At 44.7% G+C, this 21,925-nt stretch overlaps 1 protein-coding gene across 3 annotated transcripts in view; it reads left to right on the forward strand.

Moving 5' to 3' along the window:
* Positions 1-1,073: 1,073 nt before the first annotated feature.
* Spin1 (spindlin 1) overlaps positions 1,074-21,925 on the forward strand; it is a 52,551-nt gene continuing 31,699 nt past the window's right edge. Inside the window, exon 1 of one of the 3 annotated variants that reach the window (XM_076573325.1) lies at positions 1,074-1,205. The gene's annotated coding sequence lies outside the window, so the exon portion shown is untranslated. Of the gene's footprint in view, positions 1,206-1,564; positions 1,723-7,574; positions 7,699-21,925 lie in introns of those variants that run through there. The other 2 variants (XM_006976855.4, XM_042278476.2) reach the window with 2 other exon arrangements.

Genomic DNA, 21,925 nt, shown 5'->3' on the forward strand with positions numbered 1-21,925 from the left:
AAAAAAGGTGTGCAAAGAGCACTGCGAACTAACAAGCGTGTTGCAGGTTTGGAGTGCCCAAAGGGCTTTCCAATAATGTCTCGTAATTCGACCTGACAACACTCTGGCAGGAGGCTTATTACAATGAGGCAGTGCTGTAGCACTCGAGGAACCAGGTCGGTGACCGCCTGGCTCCAGACACTGGGCTAGGGGAGGTTAAAAGACAGGAGCGCACCAGGCTGGGTGAGATCCAGACGAACCTCCAGGTTCGACACTCGACTCCCGCCCCCTCCCCCAAACCAAACCATTCTGGATGTTTCCTCTCTCCCTCTTTCGCACACAGCCAAGCAGATCCTCAAAAGGCGTCTTAACTGGAACCGAAGTCGCACGGATTCACGTGCGATCGTGCGAAGTCTCGGCTTGCAGCCTTGCGAGGAGCCCGGGGTGACTTCTAGGGCAGTGGCTGCAGAGAGGCCAGGCCAGGTGTTTGCAGCAGGTGCTCTCAGCCGTGTTTGCAGGAGGCCCTGGGCTCTGCAGCAGAGCCGAGCTTCCCGGCCTCTGCGCAGTGCGGCGTGCAGCAAGGCGGTGTGTCTTCGAGGGAGCTTGGGGAGCCCATTCATATTTTTAAAGGGCTCGCGTCCTGCATGCAGCCCTAAGCTGCTGCTCTGCAGGGTCGAGCGCGCACCTGCGCAGCGCACGGTCACGTGACCCAGCCCCACGCTTCTCCGCAGCTAGCCAGGCCGCGAGACAGCGGATGTACCGTCCCAGGACAAAGAGGCAGGACAGTTCCTGAAACCCGTCCTCCTGTGCAAGTGCAAATGCTGGCGCCCGGGCGCCCGCGCGCCCGCGGCTCGCCGTTCGCCTTCCTGACCCTGCTTCGTTCCTAAGGGAGACCAGGTCGGCGCGCGGCCCGCGGCTTCCCAGCGCGCACCTGGCGGCCACGGGTGCGCGCCCCACCCTCCAGGTGAGCAGCGCCAGGCCCCGCCCTCGCCGCGAGGCTCCGCCTCCTACCCGCGCCTGCGCAGTACGTCCGGCGGCGCCGGGCGCCGGGGCGGCGCGGCCGTCGCAGTTCGGCGGGCGCAGTGCGCGTGCGCCGTGGCGGCCGGGGGGCGGGCGGCGGCCGCGGCGAGGAGCGGGGGTGGGGAGGCGCCGTCTGGCTCGGGCTGGGCCGGCGGGGAGCAGGAGCGAGCCACGGCTGCCCCGTGGGCGGCCTCGGCGGCCGGCAGGTGAGACGCGCGTGGGGCCGGGCGCAGGGCCGAGGGAAGAGCGGGTGGGCCTCACGGCGCGCGGACCCAGGTGAGCGCAGCCCTCGGGCCCCGGGCGCATTGTCCGCGGGCGGCGCCCCTCAGCGCCCCCTGCCGGCCGGGCTCGGTGGGGCCGGGGCGCGGCGGGCTGGGGCCGGGGCGTGCGGGAGTTCCTTTGTTCGTCGCCCCCGCCCGGTCCCCGTCGCCCCCGCCAACATGGCGCTCGCGGGGTCCCTGCCCCAGCCCCGCGGCCGCTTCCCGCGCGCTTTGTTCCGCGCCGGGCGGGGGGCGGGGGCGGCGGCATTGCGTAACCGGGCGGGGGAGGGGCGTGGCGGGACCCCCGCGGCGGGTCACCCTGGTGACGCCCTGCCTGCGGGGGCTCGGGGCGCGGGCCTGCGTGACCTTGGGTTTGCCTCCCGGAATGCGCCGGGATGGAAGTGCGGTGTGGGTACTGCGCAGCGCTGGGGGTCGCGGTCCCCGGTGGCTTCCTGCACGGATGGTGCGTTCTGGGCCTTTCCGGGAGGAGGGGGTGTCGGGTTGAGAAATGGCTTCAGTCATCCACGTCGTTGCATGCGCATCACAAAGTTTGTTTACGCAATTGTTTTTATATCGATTTGGTTTTTATAATCTGTGAATTGGGTTTCGGGTTTTGTAAGGGTATTTCTGTTTGAAGTCTTACTCCTGGCTTAAAGGTTTATTTATCGTGTGCATCCAAAAGCCATACAAGGTACGTTTAAGAGTAAAGGATTTCGGTGTGACCAGTGTGGAAGATGGGATCCGTACCGAAATGCGAATACCTCAGTAACTTTCCTTGGAATTTTCTGGAAGGAACTGCAGCCTGAAGGGATTGATGGAGAGTAATTGCCTTCTGCATAGCTTTTGTTAGGCAGTGAAAATGAAACCCGATCTTAGACGTTTTTACCTACACATCCTGAGCACACTTTCGAGGTGGCGAAATTTTGGAAAGAGAGAGGAGGCTCATCTTTAGCCTTCCTTTTCACCCCTTCACCATTAGTTAATGGAAAAATAGGGGGAAAATTGGTGACTGATTTACAGGATGTTCATTATCAGATTTGACAATTGTGTATTAACGTTGCCTGATACGTTTATAAAAATGTGTAGTGTTCCTTACAATAAGTAGAGTGGAATTAGCTTAAAATCCTACCAAAATGCATATGAAATGGATCAGGCAAAAGGGCTTTGTCTAAATTAATATGTATGAAGTCTCTTTTACTCTAGATTGGACTTGAACTCAGTATCCTGTCTCAGCCTGGAGTACAAGCTCACTATCACGAAGGGCCATCTTTTTATACTTAGGATTTTTGAAATATATGTTTATGAGTGCTTTGTGTGCGTGTTTGTCTGTGTACTGCATGTATGCCTGGTGCCCAAGGAGTCCAGGAGAGGGCTCTGATCCCCTGGGACTGGAGTTAGATAGTTGTGAGTGCCATGTGGGTGCTGGGAATCAAACCTGGGTACTTAGGAAGAGCAGCCAGTGAGTGCTCTTAACCGCTGAGCCCTGCTTAAGATTTTTTTTAAAAAAATAGATGTCATTGATTTCTGGAACTTGTCTAGTTAATTTCACTTTTAGTGTTCAAGGGAAATGGACTCTAAACTTTCTGGGATAGCCAAGAGAATAGTGTGAGGTTGCTGTCCTGCATTCCACATCTAGTCTTTATACTTGGTCACCCCTAGATTACTTACAATACTATCACCGGGCCTAGCAACCACAGGCGTGTAACCCCAAGGGCTGGTAGCTGGGGTTGGAAATTCAAGGCCATCTTGGGTAATTAAGATCCTGTTTCAAAAAGTCAGAAGGGGACTGGAGGTAGAGCTTAGTGGTAGAGCAATTCCTCTGCACATGCTGGACTCCAGGTTCAGCCTCCGTTAAAACAAAGTGACTGCCATGTAACTCTCCGCAAATAGTGCAGATTGTTTAGATTGCTTAGGGAATGAAGGCGTTTCTTTCCTGTTGTTGACCTGCCCCCCTCCCTGCATGCCCCCTCCCTGCATGCCTCCTCCCTGCATGCCTCCAGTCGGTGGATAGAGAGGAGTCTGACTGTTTAGATAGTGCCTTTAATTACCAGCTCCAAGCAAGAGGACAATACAGAATGTTAGTAACACTTGGGGAAATCCGTGTGCTGGAGGTGCCTGCTCTGTCCTGCAGTATGAGGTACCCTGTCCTTTTCCCCTTGGGGTCACAATTCACATTTTCATTTTGGAAACTCTGAAAAGTACTGCCATAGTGGGCTTGGGACTTCCTTTTATGGGACACAAAAGGGCTGAAAAACAAAAGAAGAAGGGGGTTGGTGGATTTAAAGTTACTTCCCTTGCAAAGTGGAAAACTGGTTAAGTCAATCAAGAAACAGCCAGTCCCACATCAGATCACTTCAGGACAGGGTTTACCAAGCATTAAAACTGAGGATACTTATTGTCATATGGATTGCAAAGGCCTGCTGGGGAAATTGGGTTGTTTTTTTCTGATTTTTCTGAAGGTCAGATAACAACTTAGTTTCAGTTTGGCTAACTTCAGTAGGAGTGACTCCATTTTGATTTGTAATCTGCTCTGCTGAAGCCCAATGCAAGATTGGGCTTCAAGACCATGGCATCTGTTTTTTTTTTTTTTTTTTTTTTTTTTTTTTTTTTTTTTTTTGACTGTCTTTATGCTGTATCTTAGGTAGTAGTGCCTCTCATTACTTGGGAATGGTGGTGTTAGGATTGATGTGATTTGTGTGTACCTCTTTGTTTTGGGGGTGGTCCAGAATTTCACCCTTACCATTTGATAAGAGTTAGTCTCTAGGGAAGAACTTTTTTATATATATAGAGTTTGACCTTTGGGGTGACTGAAACAGTTACACCTGAACTAACTGCGTTGTTAATTATTTGCAGCATTTTTTTCTAGTATGTTAGAAATAAATACATGAAGGGAGCCAGGCATGGCATACACTTGTAATCTCAGCACTAAGGGATGGAAGAGGCAGGAGGATTACATTTTCAGGCAACACAGACGTATTGTGGTGTACGTAGAGATTGGAAATATGTCTGTATGTCCATTAGGAGACTCTCAGTTTGCTGAGGAACATTTAAATACAAATATTTTCAGCTAAATGTGTATTCTTTCCCTCTTTCTAAATGAGAAGCTGCAAGATGCTGTTTTTATCTAGCTGTTTTGTTCAGTTTGGAAGCCTTGTGTTGTGAAAAGCATTGTTCTGGAGTGTGGTGGCTGGAAGCCAGGACCTTTCCCTCTGGGTTGAACCCACCTCTGCAGTACTGGTCAAACACCTGGAGTGCAGACTTTAAAGCCTTCCGTTCTTGAGCTGCAGACTGGGAGGAAGCCTGTCCCAGTGCAGTTCCAGAAACACAGCTGGACAAGTCAGTGTTGGTCTTCCTCCTTCCTTCCCAGCTTTGCCACAGTTACTAGTGCCTTGTCTTTATGATGAAGTAAACAGCTTGCTTCAAATATCTTAATATTGAGTCTAGTTTAAGTTAAGTCCTCATTGGGTGCATAAATTAGAATAGTCCTAAGTCAAAGCTGGAGAGGTGGCTCAGCTTGCAGAGGACTCCTGTCTGGTACCTAGCACCCATGTGGCCCTTCAAAAAGGTTCGTAGTTCCAGTTCCAGGGACTCCACTGCCCTCTTCTGGCCTCCATGGGCATTGCTTGCATGTTGCACATGTAAGTATATAGAGGTAAAACATCCATGAATATAAGATAGAAATCAATATAGTATTAAGTCTTTTTCAAGAGTCCTGTAGGGCTTAAGTACATGGTAAGAGGTGTGTCTTTACAATCTAATAGTTTTTTAAAACAATTTATTTTTATGTACGTTGGTGTTTTGCTTACATATTTGTCTGTGTGAGAGTGTCAGATCCCCTGGATTTGAGTTACAGATATGTGAGCTGCCATGTGGGTGCTGGGACTTGAACCTGGGTCCTTTGGAAGAGCAGCCCATGCTCTTAACCTCTGAGCCATCTCTCCAGCCCCCGCTCTAATAGTTTATTGGGAAGGTGCATATGCTTAGTGTGATGGCCTTACATGCTCACGAGTATCTGAGAAGAAAAAGATGCGCTACACTAGGACCAAGAGTATTTAAGTAGGAAAGAAAAGAAGTCCACATGGGTGGGGGCAGAAAGAGCAGAGTTGACATTGATAGGAGTTAATAGTCCTTTATGGGAGAAGTTTATCCATCTATTCAGGCTTTGAATTGCCACTAAAAGTTAGAAGAGGTTACCTTTTCCTCTGAGGAGGCACAAGTACCTTATCAGGAATAGGCCAAAGGTCATTATAGTTCATTCTTTGTTTTTCTATCAGTTTAGTTGCTGCATCTGAATCTACTGATAGTTTAACTACTGTCTGCAGTCAGCTGACAGCAACTGGCCACTCAGACCATGGCCTGGCTGGGATTTCTTGTCCTTCCGGCACTGGCTCAGCAGCCAAATGTAGATTTTAACTAAGTCTCTATCATTCTATTTACCAGTAAAGACTTAGGAGTCAGATGTTGGGGTGAAAACCTGCTAGATCAGAGAAGCCAAGAGGCAACCAATAGACCTTCCTTTTTGGTCAGAGCCCCAACAAGAGAAGCATCTCTCCACTGGTCCCAAAACAAAAAGACAGTGAATCTCTAAGTCCCTCCCTTCTCCTTCCTGTGTGTTTATCTGTCCCTATTCCTGGTTCCTCCCTCCTCTCTATGGCTAATGCCTGTCAGCTAGTTGCTGGCTCCACCCCCTGAGGTTAAATTTATTAACTCAATCTCCGAGTTTCACAATGTCGTCAAATGTCCTGCAGCAATTCCTGGCATATAGTTAACTCCAGTGGACACTGTGATGTATCATCCATTACCTGTGGTTTCATGTGGCTGATTTATATGAAAATAAATTTGGGGCCAGATTTTGAATACTGTTTCACATGAATGTAGTTATTTGTAGTAGAATGTAGTTGGTATTATTTGGGACAGTGACTCACTGTGCAGCCCTGGTTAACCTGGGACTTGCTATATAGATCAGACAGGCCTTGAACTAACAAGAGTTCTGCCTGCCTATGCCTTGTAAGTGTGGGAGTTAAAGGAACGAGCCTCCATGCATTGCCAGATATTTATTTATTAGGTCAAGAAGCCATCTTAACACTGGACTGGGACTAGACTTGTATTTTAGAGCATTGTGGAAGGTGGGTTGACCTCTTAGAAGAGTGGTGAAGCCAGCTGAGGTCAGGACTCACTCATGTTCATGTCATGCTGAAAGGAGGTCCATTTCATGTGGGCCTTAGCCACATTTTGGCAGAGTAAGTGGAAAACCAAAGGTTCGTTTTCTAAGTGCTGAGGATTAGGTTTTGTGTTGGACTAGTAAGTTTTCAAAAAATACTCTGGGTTTTTGTTTTTTGTTTTGTAAAGTCAGGATCTCATGTAGCCAGGTTGGTCTCAAACTTCTGCTGCTCCTGCCTCCCCGTCCTAAGTACTGAGAGTGTTGGGATTCCTGTTGGGATTCCAGGTTCGCACTGCCACACCTGGCATTCTGCCTGTAGTTACATGCTTGCAAAATCCAGGCTTTATGTTTGTAATGTTGGTTTTGCCAGTTTCATTGTATACTGAAATTGCTACTACTAGCTTGAGTTGGGTTCTGACACAGGTGATGGGGAAAGAATATTCTTTTTCCCGTTTGTGATGGTTCCCGGGAATTGTCACCATGACAGAATCTACAGTCACCTGGGAAACAGGCTTCTGAGCTGCTTGTGTTTTGTGCAAGATTATCTTAATTAAGTTAATTGATGTGGGGGAGACCCACCCACTGTAGCTGGCATGGGTCCCTGACTGAGATCCTGGACTGTAGAAATGGAGAAAGGGAATAGAAAGAGATGCATTCATCTTTTTGTTTCTTGATTGTAGGTACCATGTAAGTAATGTGGGGCTTCAAGCTCCTGCTACCTTAATTTGCATTTGTTCCCTTGACCTCTGACCCAGAACAAACCTTTCTCCCTCATGTTGCTTTTGTCAGGGTATTTTATCACAGGAACAGAAAAGAAACTGCAACAGTCTTGCAGGGTGGTTACTTGCTTGCTTCTGGTTTATTAGTAGACTCATGGATCTCTCTTTGCCCGCCCTCCCTCCCTCCCTCCCTCCCTCCCTCCCTCCCTCCCTCCCTCCCTCCCTCTTTCTTTCTTTCTTTCTCTTTCCTTGTATCCAGTGTTTTAATTATATAGTCACTCTTTTTCTTCAGTTTGCCCCAACTTGACCATATTGGGCTTTTACCTGGCATGCCTTATTAATCTTAGACGGTTTTGGTTTTTGCTTCCTGACATGACATGTCTGGGGTTCAAGCTGTATTCTGCCAAATGCTGTGTTGTTTTAGCCCCAGTGGTTGGGAGTGGTGTTTAGGGCTTGTCTGCTCTGTTATGTCCTTAGTGCTGCTTGCACTGTCCCACTTCCATTGGGCCGACGTGGACGTAGATACATTTTGATGCTGTGTGGAATCCTTCAGTTCAAGGTTAGTATTTTAAGGTTTTGCATTGAATTTATCCTTTTTTCTCTAATGTTAAAATGTGTGGTCTTAGCAACATCAATACAATTGCTTTATCTACAATACAGACATAGATGTTTGAAAATTTAATTAGTAAGTATAGCAATTCTGGGTTATGTTTGACTGACAATTTTTTATGTCTTTAAAAACTTATCTACATAGGATGTATTGTTGATATTCCAAACCATGAAGCCATTTAAAATATTAGCATCCTGGTAGGATGACTCAGTAGTGTAAAAGCACTACTTCTTCAGGTAAACCTGACAACCTGAGTTCCATCCCTAGCTCTCACAGTAGAAGGAGAAATCACCCCCCCACACACACAAATAAAAGCTGCCTTGAAAAGAAAATTTCAGTTGTGCTACCAGTTTGATAGCTTATTTGCATTAAATCCATAGTCTTTCTTAGCCTTTGGTTGGCTTTTTGAGACAGGGTCTTGTGACCCTCTTGGCTCAACTCCTCAAGTTCTGGGTTTTTTTTTTTTTTTTGGTCCATGTCACATATCCCTGTGAACATTTATGTAATTCAGTAATTCAGAAATCAGGACAATTTTCAGAAGTCATAATGTCATTTCCATTGGACCTTCATCAGTCCCCTTGCCCCAGTAATCTGTTTCTGTTCCTTCTTGGGTGTTTGAGTTTTGAAAATAGAAATACTTGCTTTGTAGACCAGGCTGGCCTCTAACTCATAGAGAGCCACCTGCCTCTGCCTCGAGTGCTGGGATTAAAGGCGTGCACCAACATTGCCTGGCTACTGAAGATTTTTTTTTAAAAGATTTTATTTTCATTTCCATAGAACTGTGTTTGTGTGACAGTGTAGTGTGTGTGTGTGTGTGTGTGTGTGTGTGTGTGTGTGTGTGTCTGCTGTACAGGTATTCACCATATGGTGATGGTTGAGGAAACAGTTGCAGCTTTTATTATTTTTTTCAATATTGGAGATTGACTGTGAACCTCCAATACACCTAGCACTCTGCCCCTGAGCCTGTCTCTGGTCTAGGGTATTTCAGAATCATATGGTAAGGAGCCATTCAGAAGTAGCAAGCACCACTAGGCTAGGTGAGTGAGGGGGTGTTTCCAGGGTTTGTTACAGTAAATTGAGGTGACAGTGTGGGAGACAGCAGAGAAGCCTCTGCGAGACAGTGGTCTCTGTGTCTTACGTTGGAGTTGAAAGCCCACAAGGCAGGTATTTAGGAAAGGAAGATAGATGAATGAGAAGAGCAAGAGCATCTTGGAAGCTGCTGGCAAACACTGTTCATGCCATTTCCGGTTGTCTCTGACCTTGCTTGTGTATGGCCTGCAGAAGCAGAACTCTTTGCAACCCAGGTAGAAGTTCCGGTGGCTGATGGGATAGTGCAAATGGAATGTTGACGGTATTACACAGCTTTTCCTGAGATGTAAAGATGGATTCATCCCAGCTAAGAAAGGGCACCAACAGACCAAAGAAAGGATTTTGTGAACCAGAGTTTATTTGGGTTTCTTTACAAGAGCGTGGGTCACTTCTGTGGCTCCACCACCAAGAGTTCCCACCCTGGTCATCTGTTTACCTATTTTCTGGTTGTTGGGAGGGAAGGGTGTCTCCTGAGTCCTGTGACCAGCTCTCCAGGAGAGAATGTTACTGGCTAGGAGAAATGAAAAATAGTTAAAAACAGCATCTAATGTGCAAGAGTAAAACTCAGCGGTGGCTGGTGAAGGCCCAGGTCTCTGTAGTAGGAAAGGCATTGTCAAGGTGTTTCAAGTCACATTTTGGTGGACTAGTGCAGAGAGGGAGCTCCTCTGGGGGAATGGGAGTTTGAGCACAATTTCAGGGCAGAGTAGGTACGCAAAGATTAAGTAAATGCACCTTCTCCTCCTGTGCTTAAATGTGGCTGCCTGAATACCTTTCAGTCCTAACAAGTCACTGTTATTTAGGGGAGAAAGAATCTTGCCCTTGCTCTGTCTTATTGAGCAGGATTGTTCCTTGTGTATGGCAAGAAGGTACCAGACAGACTGGAAGCCAGGGGGTCAGACTGCTCTCCTGTGTCCCAGTGTGGCCATGCCTGCCTTCAGAGGCACATTTTTTTTTTTTTTTTTTTTTTTGCCTTAGTGGGAACTCTCATTTTCTCTTCTCTGTAAATATTGACTTTGGATTTATCTGTCCTTCTGAAAAATTCTTAACTGTGGCGGTGATGAAATTAGTTAAGTCTGAAATATTTTGTTCAGCTGCTTTATGCAGAAATCAATCTACAAAGTCCAAATGAACTGAGATCTTCAGATACTGATGATGTCTTTAGTGTATAGCTGTTCATTCTTCCCCCACTGGTGAACCTCAGTGAGTATCAGTTTCATCTTACAATATTTTGAAACAAGGTCTGGTGTAAGTCAGGCTGGCCTTGAACCTATACATTGTTGACAGGGATAACCTTAACTCCCTTCCTTCTGCCTCTGCCTTCAAGGTGATGCTCCCCTTTGAATATCAGTCTCTAAATCTAGTTCTTAGGTTGAGTTTTTAAGTTCTTTATTCCCTTTTGATAACGGTTGGTACTTTAAGCATTTATTTTATTCATTACTAGAGAGAGTGCAGGGGTCTGTGAGTTTGGGCACCTATATAGAGGTCAGAGGACAACTTTGGGAGTTAGCTCTCTAACCCTGGTTTCCAAGGATTCAACTCACTCAGGCTTGCTTTTACCTTCTGAGCCATCTTGATGGCCTCTTTTATAGATCTGCATGCAAATGCTGTTGGTGTTTAACTAAAGGCATTCTGAGCAGAAATCTTATTCAGTATTTCCAATATTCTCTTTCCTAATATTCTCAAGTTTAAAAGGTTAAACATTGTTTAAATATCTAAATTCACATGGAAGACTGTTAAATAATGGTAGAGGCCTATTAAGTTTTCTTTATTTTTAAATTACTCTGACTGAAAGCTATAGGTCATTTCATTTGTTTACTCCAATGTTATTGTTTGGTGCTATGGTATATTTTTCCTTGAAATTGATTCAGTGAATGATTAAAATATAATTTTAAGCCAGACTTGGTGATGCTGGTCTGTAATCCCAGCTACTGGGAGGGAGAGTAAAGCAGGAAGAACTGTATTCTGAGCCAACCTGGGCAACTCAGACACTGTTTCAAAATCAGTAGTAAGAAGAAACCCAGTGATACAGCTCAGTGGGTTCAGTTCTAGTAACACCCACCCCCCCATCCCCCACCCCCCACCCCCACCCCAAAGAATGCTAACACTGGCTCTTTTCTTCTCTACAGTCGTTGTTTAAAATATTAATTCATGAAGTAGTGCTTACATAAATTACAGAGCCTTTAAATCTTTGGTGGGATCTTAATTTGGTGCAGAATCTTTTTAGAGGATGGCTTCGCCGAGTTTGACACACATGTATGTTTGCCAGTAGCCTCACTCCTGGGCATTTGCACAGATCACAGATAAGTATGGGAAAGGTTCTTCATCATGGTCATGTTTCTGATAGGGAAGAATATTGACAGTTGTTCAGTGGTGGAGTTAAAGTAAAAGAAAAGGTCATTATATCCATTATATTCCTGACTTTGTTAAAAATGAGAGATTGGAGCCAGGCGGTGGTGGCACACGCCTTTAATCCCAGACAGAGGCAGGTGGGTCTCTGTGAGTTTGAGGCCAGCCTGGTCTACAGAGTGAGTTCCAGGACAAGCTCCAAAGCTATACAGAGAAACCCTGTCTCGAAAAAATAAAAACAAAAACAGAGAGAGAGAGAGAGAGAGACAGAGACAGAGACAGAGACAGAGACAGAGACAGAGACAGACACAGACAGACAGACAGACAGACAGACAGACAGACTGACTCTGGTTGTGTAGCTCAGAAGATAGTGTGCTGGCCCAGCTTGTGGGTGAAAGACCCTAACCCTTCAGGCTTACACCCCCAAGCCCCAGGAAATGAGAAACTAAAAATCTAGTTCCAAGGGCAAGCTGACTCAATCATTATTCAATCACCCCTGTAACAATGTAACAATGTAAAAAGATTTCTGTTAAGAGATGTGCTCAACTGTGACTGGGATAGTTGCAAGTGTTCCAGGAAGGACCACTGTGACCTTTGTGTAAACTCCACTCCCGCCCTGATACCCGCCTTGAGGTTTCAGGAAGAATGTACATGCGGATGGACATGACTGTACCCACTCTGTGATCAGACCATGATCTTGTGAAATGAAATTGTATGGGAATTGTAATCCTATGGCTTTTGTGGGTTTTTCCTTTAAAAGCCCCCATGTGGCTGCAGTAAGGCGTGACTCTTGCTCTCAGGACAAGAGTAGCCCGTCTGTACAGTCGCTTCAATAAAAACCTTGTGCTGTTGCATCAACTGGACCGGAGTCTGGGTTCTTGGGGCGCCCACTTGAGAAGGTAGTACCCTGGGTCCTGGGGTTTATCATGGGAAGCTCTGGGTTTGATTCCCCAGTACTGAATACATTGGGCCTGGTGGTGCACATCTATAATTCAAGTACTGGGGAGAAGTGAGAAGGATTTAGAGTTCAAGGTGACGTTGGAATATAGGGGACACTGTCTAAAATACATAAGTGAGGTTGATGCAGAACTGTAACATGAATCTTAAATGGTCTTACAAATAAAAAAAAAAACCTCAGAGCCAGATATTGGGGTGAAAACTGAGATCAGAAGAATAGGACAAGCCACAGCCAACCTCATCTTGCCAACTCCTCAGCCGATCCTGTTTCCACCAATCCTCAGACTGAAAGCCTCTGAATCCTCACCCCCCGCCCCCCTCGGTCTCAGTTGAACTGCTTAAAAGCCTCTAGTTCCTAGTCCTCATGCCTTATATACCTTTCTGCTTCCTGCCATCACTTCCTGGAATTAAAGGTGTGTGTTGTGTTCTTCCTAAGCAAGACAAGAGATCTAAAGTGCTGGGATTAAAAGTGTGTCCCACCACTGCCTGGCTCTGTTCCCAGTGTGGCCTTGAACTCACAGAGATCCAGACATCTCTGTCTCCCAAGTGATAGGATTAAAGGCGTGTGTGCCATCATTTTTTGGCCTCTATGTCCAATCTAGTGGCTGTTCTGTTCTCTGACCCCCAGATAAGTTTATTAGAATACACAGAATGTCAGCCACACAGAACTCAATGTATTGGGTGAGAAACAACATTTATAGAGAAAAAGCAAGTTGCAGAACTGTTCTCTGTGCTAGATTCATGTGGTGTTCTGGGTTTTTGAGAAAGTCTTGCCGTGGAGCCCAGCTGGCCTGAACTTTCCCTCCTCCTGCCCTAGCCTCACTAGTGCTGGAGTTGCAGGCACGAGACACCACACTGCTTGAAAATGTTTTTGATGTGTGTAGAATTCTATGTTGATGCTTATTCTGCAGTGTCAGAAGACACTGAAATTAATTGTATCTCCAGTTTCTGCTATTCTGTGAGTGTACTGTCAGTTGATACTTGATCTGTGGACAGGAACTCTTGTTTAATTTCAAGATTTTTATTTTTAATTATGAATATGTATGTGTCTCTGTATGGGTCCTTGTTGTGTGTGCAGTTGCCCTCTGAGACCAAAACATGACTTAGATCCCCGATGCAGGAGTTGCTAGCAGTTGTCACCCAGCCTGTGTGCCGGGGACTGAATCAGTTCTCTGCGAGAGAAGTGTGTGCCCTTAACCAGGGAGTCTTTTCTGCAGCCCTCTCTTTTACTACAGGCTTTTGTGGGCTTTGTCTCTGATTTTCAGTAGTTTTGCTATAGTGTGTGTGTGTGTGTGTGTGTGTGTGTGTGTGTGTGTGTGTGTGTGTGTGTGTGTAAGGTCTCACAATAGGCTGCCCTTGAATAACTGATCCTATCTCCACCCACCTACCCCCAGTACCTGGATTACAGGCATATGGCACTATACCCAGTTAAATAAACATAAATAAAAATTTTCTTGCTTGTATTTCTTTGTTTTTAATGAATCTGTTGTTATAAGAGTATGAAGTGTCCCCAGAGACTCATACATTTGAACACTGTCCACAGCTGGTACTGTTTGGGGGGCTATGGAATCTTTAAGGATGCAGGGCCTTGCTAGAGGAAAGTGGGTTGGTTGCTAGAGGGCAGATCTGGGAAGTTCCAGCTGTTTCCTGATTGGTGGAAATTTAATGCACCAAGCTGTGGTGTCAGCTTCTATAGCCAGGGGCAGAGCCCTAGTGTCCTCTTCATCCATGAAGTGTGGACTAAAAGGGATGGGATCTTTCCTTCCTTCATCTTACCTGATCTTCACACACACACACACACACACACACACACACACACCCAAGATGTGAGAAGAGTAGCTAGTAGATGCTTCATTGGTTTTGAAGATCATCTGTTCCAGAAGTTTGACTCCTTCTCATACAGGGTCATATAACTGAACATGGGGGTGGGAAATTTAGTAGCATCAAAAGATTTCTGAGTGTGATATGACCAGAACTATTCAGGGTGAAACAGTGAGGGAATCTGAGGGATTTGACAGGCCTCACCTGTTTTGTGTGTTGCAGCTTCACTGTGTCCTTGGTTCTGAACACTGCCTTTTTGCTCTTGGGTTTGAGTCATCCCACACAGATCAGAGATTCTATAGGTTAAGAATCACACAGTGTTTTCATTGTACATAAAAAAATTTTCTGCTCTTGCAGAAAACAGACGCTATTTTCTCACTATCATTTTTTAGCTTGCAAGTATCAAATCAGTGTAGCTTTGGATTATATTGTGTTGGCGTTTGATTTTTAAAATTGCTGTTTGAATAGTTTTATTTTATAAAAAATCATTAAGCATATTTTGGTTTAGGGTTAGGGCAGAACTTCAAATATTTCTGAAAGGGTGCTATTCTTTGTACTGTGCTTTCCTGGGATGCTGCATTCTCAGCCGTGATGATTTGTGAGAACATGATGATAGTCTTCATTCTGCAATCTCAAACATTTCAGCTAAGATTTAATTCTTTGAGTAAAAATGAAGTACATTCTCATTAGTATGAAAATTTGTTCTAATTTTTAATAAAATTATAGAGTATATCAGAATTGTTATAAAGTAAATTTATGATTTATTAATAAATGTGATTTGTGTACTTATATACCTTTATGCACAGAGTTGTGTGAAAACTTTCTCCTGCACAAGTTGAGGAAGTCCTGAAATATCCTCAGCCTCCATGCTCCTTGTGTCATTGTGTTTGATGATTCGCAAAGAAGCCACAGAGAAAGCACAGTCATTCATGATTATAGCGTTGTGTCTGAAGAGGAAAGGAGGTCTTCAGGGTGAGGTTGTGAGGGGATCCTCCTGTGGAGTTAGGTCAGATGACTCCTGACACAGACCTGTCAGTCAGCAAAGCTCACGTGAGCCTGTGTGTCCACAGATTATTGATGGCTCATGTGTCATCTTCGTTGGTTGAATACTTGGTATTTCCTTTCCCTAGATGCTTGGCTGCTGTCTAGGGTTCAAAGCTCCAGCCTCTGACCCCTTGGTTGGTCTTTCTGGTGTGGTCAGCCTCCCTTCCCAATCATCTTGTTAGAGTTCATTAGCTGAGAGCTCATCTTGACTCTAGGACAGTTTCATGTTTCAGGAAGTAGAGCATACTTGAGGACTACACAAAGGCTGACTACCTTCGTGTTTTGGTGTGCAAAACTGTTGTGATCACTAGTTCTGCTTCTACAAGGTAGCCGGGGACCAGGCCCAGCATTGGATTGTGGTCAGTACCTGGGCACCTGCTGCTTCTGGCACAGAGCTAGTCTGTCTGGAGAAGCAGATTGGTAGCTGTCACAGTTGTGGGTTTTAGGTGTTTTGAGGTCTACAGCGGAGAGGGTTGGTAAAATCTGTGGCTTCTTTTGAGAGTCAGGTACACAGTGTCATCTTATGGAAGAGGTGTTGCATTTCAGAAGGGGGTTAAAAATGAGTGTAGCAATTTCTCCTATCTGGGTTCCTGGTCCTTGTGATTTTTGTTCATGCTTAAGAGCTACATTGTTAAAATTTGGTGTATGGTTTGAGACTGAATGATGATTTTTGTTTAAATTGGTAGGAGTGTTTTGCACTTTGAAGAACTTGGATAACCACTTAAAAGTAAAGTGTATGGACATTTTCCCCAGCAACTTGAAATAATTGAACCATTGTTCTCCTTTTTACTTTTTTTTTTTTTTTGTGGAGCTGGGGATCAAACCCAGGGTTTTGCACATGCAAATAATCTCCCATTGAGGTACTTTATCCCTTCCTTGACTATTCATTTAACTTTGAAGTTGATGTACAGGAGCTTTTATTTAGCCTTAGGGAGCATCTATCAGAACATTTTTACTTGGATTTTCTAGTAAGTGTTAATTCCCAAGAAGGTTCTGAATTGCATTCTCAGAATTACAGAATCTAAAGCCATTGACCCATTGACCTCTTTTGCTCTTGACTTTTCTGTTCTCCAAAGTGATGGACTCTCATCCAAGTCTCCTGGACTTAGGTGACCTCTTAACTCCATCTCCAGAGCACTTGTCTTTATGGGGGGAGATTTCAAGTATGTGGGAAACTGACCTGAGCAGGTGAACATTTGTATATGCCCCCCAGATTCTGTTGAGGCACATGGCATAGTGCACATCTGGAGGCGAGAGGACCAGTTTGGAGTTGGTTCTCTTCTTCCATATTATGTTGGTTGTGGGGGTGGAAATCCAATTGCCAGGCTTGTGCAGCACATGCCCGTACCCACTGACCCGCTTTGCCAGCTCCAGTTTTTAAACACTGCATTAGGAATGATGGGATGGAGATGCAGCACACTCAGTAGAGTGTACACACACAGCATGCATGAGGCCCTGGCTTCCTTCCTTCTCATTATAAAACCAGGTATGGTGTACATCTGTGATCTCAGTTCTGGACGGGGAGGCAGGAGAATAAAAAATCAAAAGTTCAAAGGTGTCCTGGCCTACATGAGACCCTGTCTCAAAAAAAAAAAAAAAAAAAAGTCTGAGTAAGTTACATACTTTAATAGCCCCTATGTTGCTGAAGCCAGTTCTAAACTTGGCTGGGTGTTCAACCTTCCACCACTGAATTTCTTCATCAGGCTCGCTGGCCCCCTTTACTGAATTTTCTTGTATTTAAAGTTTATTAGCATATGTTAATTATACACATGGGGTTTTATTGTGACATTTTTCTATCTGTATATGAGGTATCTTATTCATCCCCATCACCCTCTCTTGCCTCTCCCACTCTGTTCAGTCCCCTTCCTTTTCACAACTAGTTTCCTTTCTACTTTTCATGTCTCTCTCTCGCTCTCTTTTTTCTTTTCTTTTTTTTGGTGTTTTGAGACAGGGTTTCTCTGTGTAGCTTTGTGCCTTTCCTGGAACTCGCTTTGTAGACCAGGCTGGCCTCAAACTCACAGAGATCCCGCCTGCCTCTGCCTCTCGAGTGCTGGGATTAAAGGTATGCACCACCACCACCTGGCTTTTTTTTTTTTTTTTTTTAAACAACTTACTGAGTTTATACTTAAAGGAGGTGAAGGGTTATTTACAGGAGCATGAGCATCTTACCAATGGCTGTATCACTGAAGAATATTTTCTCCTCCCCAACATTAACTGCCTGTAGATACTCACATTCCTTAGGCCTCACATCTCAAGCCTCATGAGCCTCTGCCCCTCTATGAAATAACTGGTTGGCTCCGTCTTGTTCAGATCTTAGGCAGACAGCTACTAAAATTCAAGAGTGAACCACCCATGTCATGCCTAGAAGTGTTCTATAACACTCCTCCCTTCCACTTTTACACTTTCAGCTGCAGAGGGAGTGATGAAGATGTCCTGTTTAGGGGTAAGTGTTTGGTACTCTTAATCTCAGCACTTTGACTAGTTATGGATCTCTGTGGTAACTAGTCCACTGCAAAAAGCAACTTCTGACCAAAGCTAACACCAGCTATTAGAAGGTCATCAGATTATCATCAGGCTTTTGCAATTTTGCAAAATAATAGCATGTGTTTCCCTACTAGTACCTGTGTTGATTTTGTTTTTAAGGTAGGGCCTCTGTATCCCTGACTGGCTTGGAACTAAGAACTGTCTGTCAAAGTGAAGTTTTCTGCACAGAAAGAGTTGAATTATGAGTGATCCAAGCTGTATACTCTTCATCAAGATTTCATTTGCTGCTGTGTACCTTTACCTTCCTTCATCAAAGGTTTTGAAAGTTGCCTTAGATTGCAGACATCATGACATTTTAATGAGTACCAGACCTAAGAAAATAACTTCCTGATCTTGTATTCAGATTTTTTAATCAGATGCCCCTTATCATGTAAATGTTTTTGATAATGTATGTTCCTCCCACCATGCTAGAAAGAAAAATTGTGTGTGTGTGTGTGTGTGTTTCTCTGTCACTCAGCATAGAATGTTGCTGTCAATGAGTGTGTGCTTTTTCTTCACACCTACAAGTTCTCTGGACATTGACTGGTGGTTGGTTTTATAGCTTTACTCAGTTCTGACACCGTCTCCATGGAGATGCAGTGTCAGATCCCTTAGACCACACACAGTGCCAAGTTGTGTTATCTATCTAGGTTATCATCATTGTTTCTAACCACAGGCTGTACCTTACTAAGTTTAATAATTTGCTAGAATAGCTTGGGCCTCAGGAAAGGTGAATTTGCTAGGTCTGGTTTATTACAAAGACCCTCGGGATACCTGCCTCAGATATATGTATTCACCTACATGGAAACTCTGAAATGATCATTGAGTTGTAGCAAACCCTCATTATCTAAGCAACATTGGGTACATTGTTGGGCGTTGCTGACTGACTCAGTCTTCAGCCCTTTTCCCCTCTCTGGAAGTTTGGGTTAGAAGTTGAAGGTTTAAGTCTCTCATCCTGGTAGTTGCCATTCTGGGAACCAGCCCCCATCCCGAGGCTGCCCAAGGCCTTACAGCCTTTAGTTATCTCATTAGTGAGAAGGATTTTACCACGTCATGTTTTAACGCAAGTGGTTGATTGCTCAAACTTGAGTTGACATGTGATGTTTCTGGCAGTTAGTACGCTTGTATGCTTCTCCACTAGAGGACCTGGTGTTAAGACTTCAGCAGTTATCAGATTTCTTATAAATGAATAGTGTTGGTGATAGCAGCTGGCAGAAGTCTTTTCATGTCCCTTCTTCACACATGGCTATTACTGCTTGTTAATTTGAACCCAGATTGGCCTAATACTTGAGATCTTCCTGCCTCAGCCTCTTGAGTGCTCAGATTATAGGTGGCACAAGCCATCATGCCTGCTGTCTGAAAAATCGAAATACCTCTTTCTTTCTTTTTTTTAATTTAAATTTCTTTTTCATTTTACATACCAGCCACAATTCCCCCTCCCTCCCCTCCTCTCACCCCCCCAAAGCCCCATCCACTCCTTAGAGAGGGTAAGGCCTCCCCTGAAAATACTCATTTCTTAACCTCCAAGGTAGAATACATGCCATTTGGCTTTTGTTGTGCCCATCCCACCCACGTGATCCCTGTGCAGTCCAGGCTTGCCGTGAAGGCACACTGTCCTGCCTCCGCACCCACAGTGCTGGGCTCACAGGCTTGCTTCACCGGGCCTGCTCATGTGCGCACTTCTCTCTCTCTCTCTTTATAGTAGAACATTTATTTCAGCAGTATTGCTGTAGTCTTGTGTGACCTTGACAAGGTTATTGTACTTTGGCCTGTTCAGTTTGCAGTAGTGGGGTGTGGTATCTGCAGCGTGTTGTGTGGAAGGCTTGAAAGAGTCCATGGAAAACACATACAGTAGTGTTTGCCCTGTGTGGCCAGTCAGTACACTGTGTTTTTAGAAATCTCTTCAACATCTTACAGGGGACTTTGGGATCGTTATTGAAGGATAATCATTTGGTCTCCCAGAAATGAAGGCCCAGTCTACATTATAAAGCCTCTCTCTGACCCCCACCTCTGTGTGTGTGTGTTTGTGTGTGTAGGGAGAGATACTGCAGGTAACCTCTTAAGAATGTTTCCCTTGTCTGTGTCAGGATTGTCTGTTCCCCATTCCTCATCTTTTATCTTTAATATACGTATGGATATTTTGCTTGTCTTTGCACCACATGCTGGAGGACACTAGAAGAGGGAGTCAGATCCCATGGGACTAGAGTTATAGATGACTGTGAGCTGTATGTGATGTGGGTACTGTGGATTTAACCTAGAAAGAGCAAGCAGTGCTCTTAACCACTGAGTCATCTCTCCAGCCTCCTCTTCTTCTTCAGTGGCTTATAAGTTCCGCTTGGGGACTGTTTTCTACAGCACTGGGGTAGGAGAGGAGACCAATATAGTGTCTGCTGTCCTAGAAAAGACTAGATTTGTTTAATTTTTCCTTCAGTTTTTATTTATTAAACTAACCACATAATACAATAACTTAAAGATGATCTGTGTCTTTAGAACACTTGAATGAATTGAATTAGTTCTAGTCAAAAGAGCAATTCATTTTCAGAATGCTCTTCCTTACCTGACTTCAAAGCACTCTATGGCATCTATTTAGACAAGAACAGGGCTCAGAAGCTACACTCAGTGTCTTAGGAAGCCAGCTGGATTTCTTGATGGTTTTAAACAAGAGTTGGAATGAAATTACACTGTATTCACTAATTGTAACTCAAGAATTTAGAAATGTTGGTTGTATTGTTACAGTAAATACAACTCTTATCTCAAAGGGAATATGAGTTAATTCTTATGGATGGCCTAGGAATTGAGATTAAGGCTATTCTGAATGCTGTGCTTCAAATCACCGTGGAAATGGTTTCATGGAATTTTTATAGTTTGGGAACAAAATGAAGTCATAAAGACATTTAGTGGAAACATCAGGTAGGTAGATTACAGCAAAATGGAGGAGCCTGTTAAAGGGCTCAGGTGCTATATGAAGACGTTTTATACATTCTGAGAAGGGTTTTGTCTGATAGTTAGAAGGGTGTTAGGTCAGACACTTAGGTAGACAGTGAATGGTTAATAGAGACTAAAGGTAGGCTAAGACTGGATCTGTAGCATTCCAGCTAATTCCACAATCATGAAGTTCTAATTTGCAATAGGAGTGGCTTTTTTCTAGAAACTTTAATGCACATTATTTTGCTTGAAAAGTCCCCACATAGACCTAGGGAAATGACTCGGTGGTGAAAAGTACTTGGCATGTAAACCAGGCATAGCATGAGTATCTGTAATCCCAGCAGTCCTACAGAGAGATGGGGACAGGAGAATCCCTGGAAGCTCATGGGTCAGGCACAAGTGAAGAACAGCAGAGACAAACTGGAACAGGACAGAGTGCAGCCTTACTCCCCAGGCTGTCCTTGGGCCTCTGCATGCTCACAAGTGATGTGTATGCACATTACAGGGGGAAGCAGAAGACCGCATGTTTGCAACTCCTCACTTTCTCTTAAAGGCTTGTTAAACTTGAAATAGCAACAGGAAATGTTGCCAAGATTGCTAAAACCTCATAGTGAGAAGGACACACCTATACTTCAGAATATTAGTTACCTACAATTTCAAATCAGGAATGAGGCTCTTGAGTGTGTTAATATGTATACAAGTTAAATTTTTTTCGTAGTTTTGTAAATAAAAGCAGAGAAGAGTGTAGTCAAAGTTTTCCTGTGTCCGGCCCAGTCCTGCAGCTGCTGGGACCCAATTAAACACACAGAGGCTTATACTACTTACAAACGGTATGGCTCAGGCTTCTTGCTAGCTAGCTCTTATAACTTAACCCATTTCTATTAATCTGTATGTCACTGTGTGTTCTGTGGCTTTACCGGTGTGCCATTACATGCTGCTCTGGATGGTGGGATGGCGGCTCTGCTTCTGCCTTTCTTCTTCCTGTCTTTCTTCTGGATTTCCCGCCTGCCTCTAAGCTGCCTTGCCATAGGCCAAACAGCTTTATTTATCAGCCAGTCAGAGCAACACATATTTACAGTAAACAGAAAGACATCTCATAGCAGAAGAGGGGGGGAGTTATGGGTAGCTTTGTAGTTTGAATCCAGCCAGGGCTGGCTATACAGTAAGACGCTGTTTCAAACAAACAAACAAACAAAAAAGATTTGCTTTTATTTTATGTATAGTGAATGTTTTGCCTTCCTGTGTTTGCACCATGGGTGTACCTGGGTCCCAAGGTTAGAAGAGGGTGTCATCCCTTGGAATTGTGGGTTCTGTGTGGGTGTTGGGATCTAAATTTAGATTCTTCTGTACAAGAATCAAGATCTCTTCAGAGCCTAGCCATCTCTGTAGCCCCAGGGGTTAGCTTTCAAAGTTGGGGGCCACTCTATCATGTTTATTGTATGCCACTGATACTGATACTCTAGTGGTAAAA

Source organism: Peromyscus maniculatus, chromosome 5 (assembly GCF_049852395.1).
Source record: "Peromyscus maniculatus bairdii isolate BWxNUB_F1_BW_parent chromosome 5, HU_Pman_BW_mat_3.1, whole genome shotgun sequence".
Lineage (NCBI taxonomy): Eukaryota > Metazoa > Chordata > Mammalia > Rodentia > Cricetidae > Peromyscus > Peromyscus maniculatus.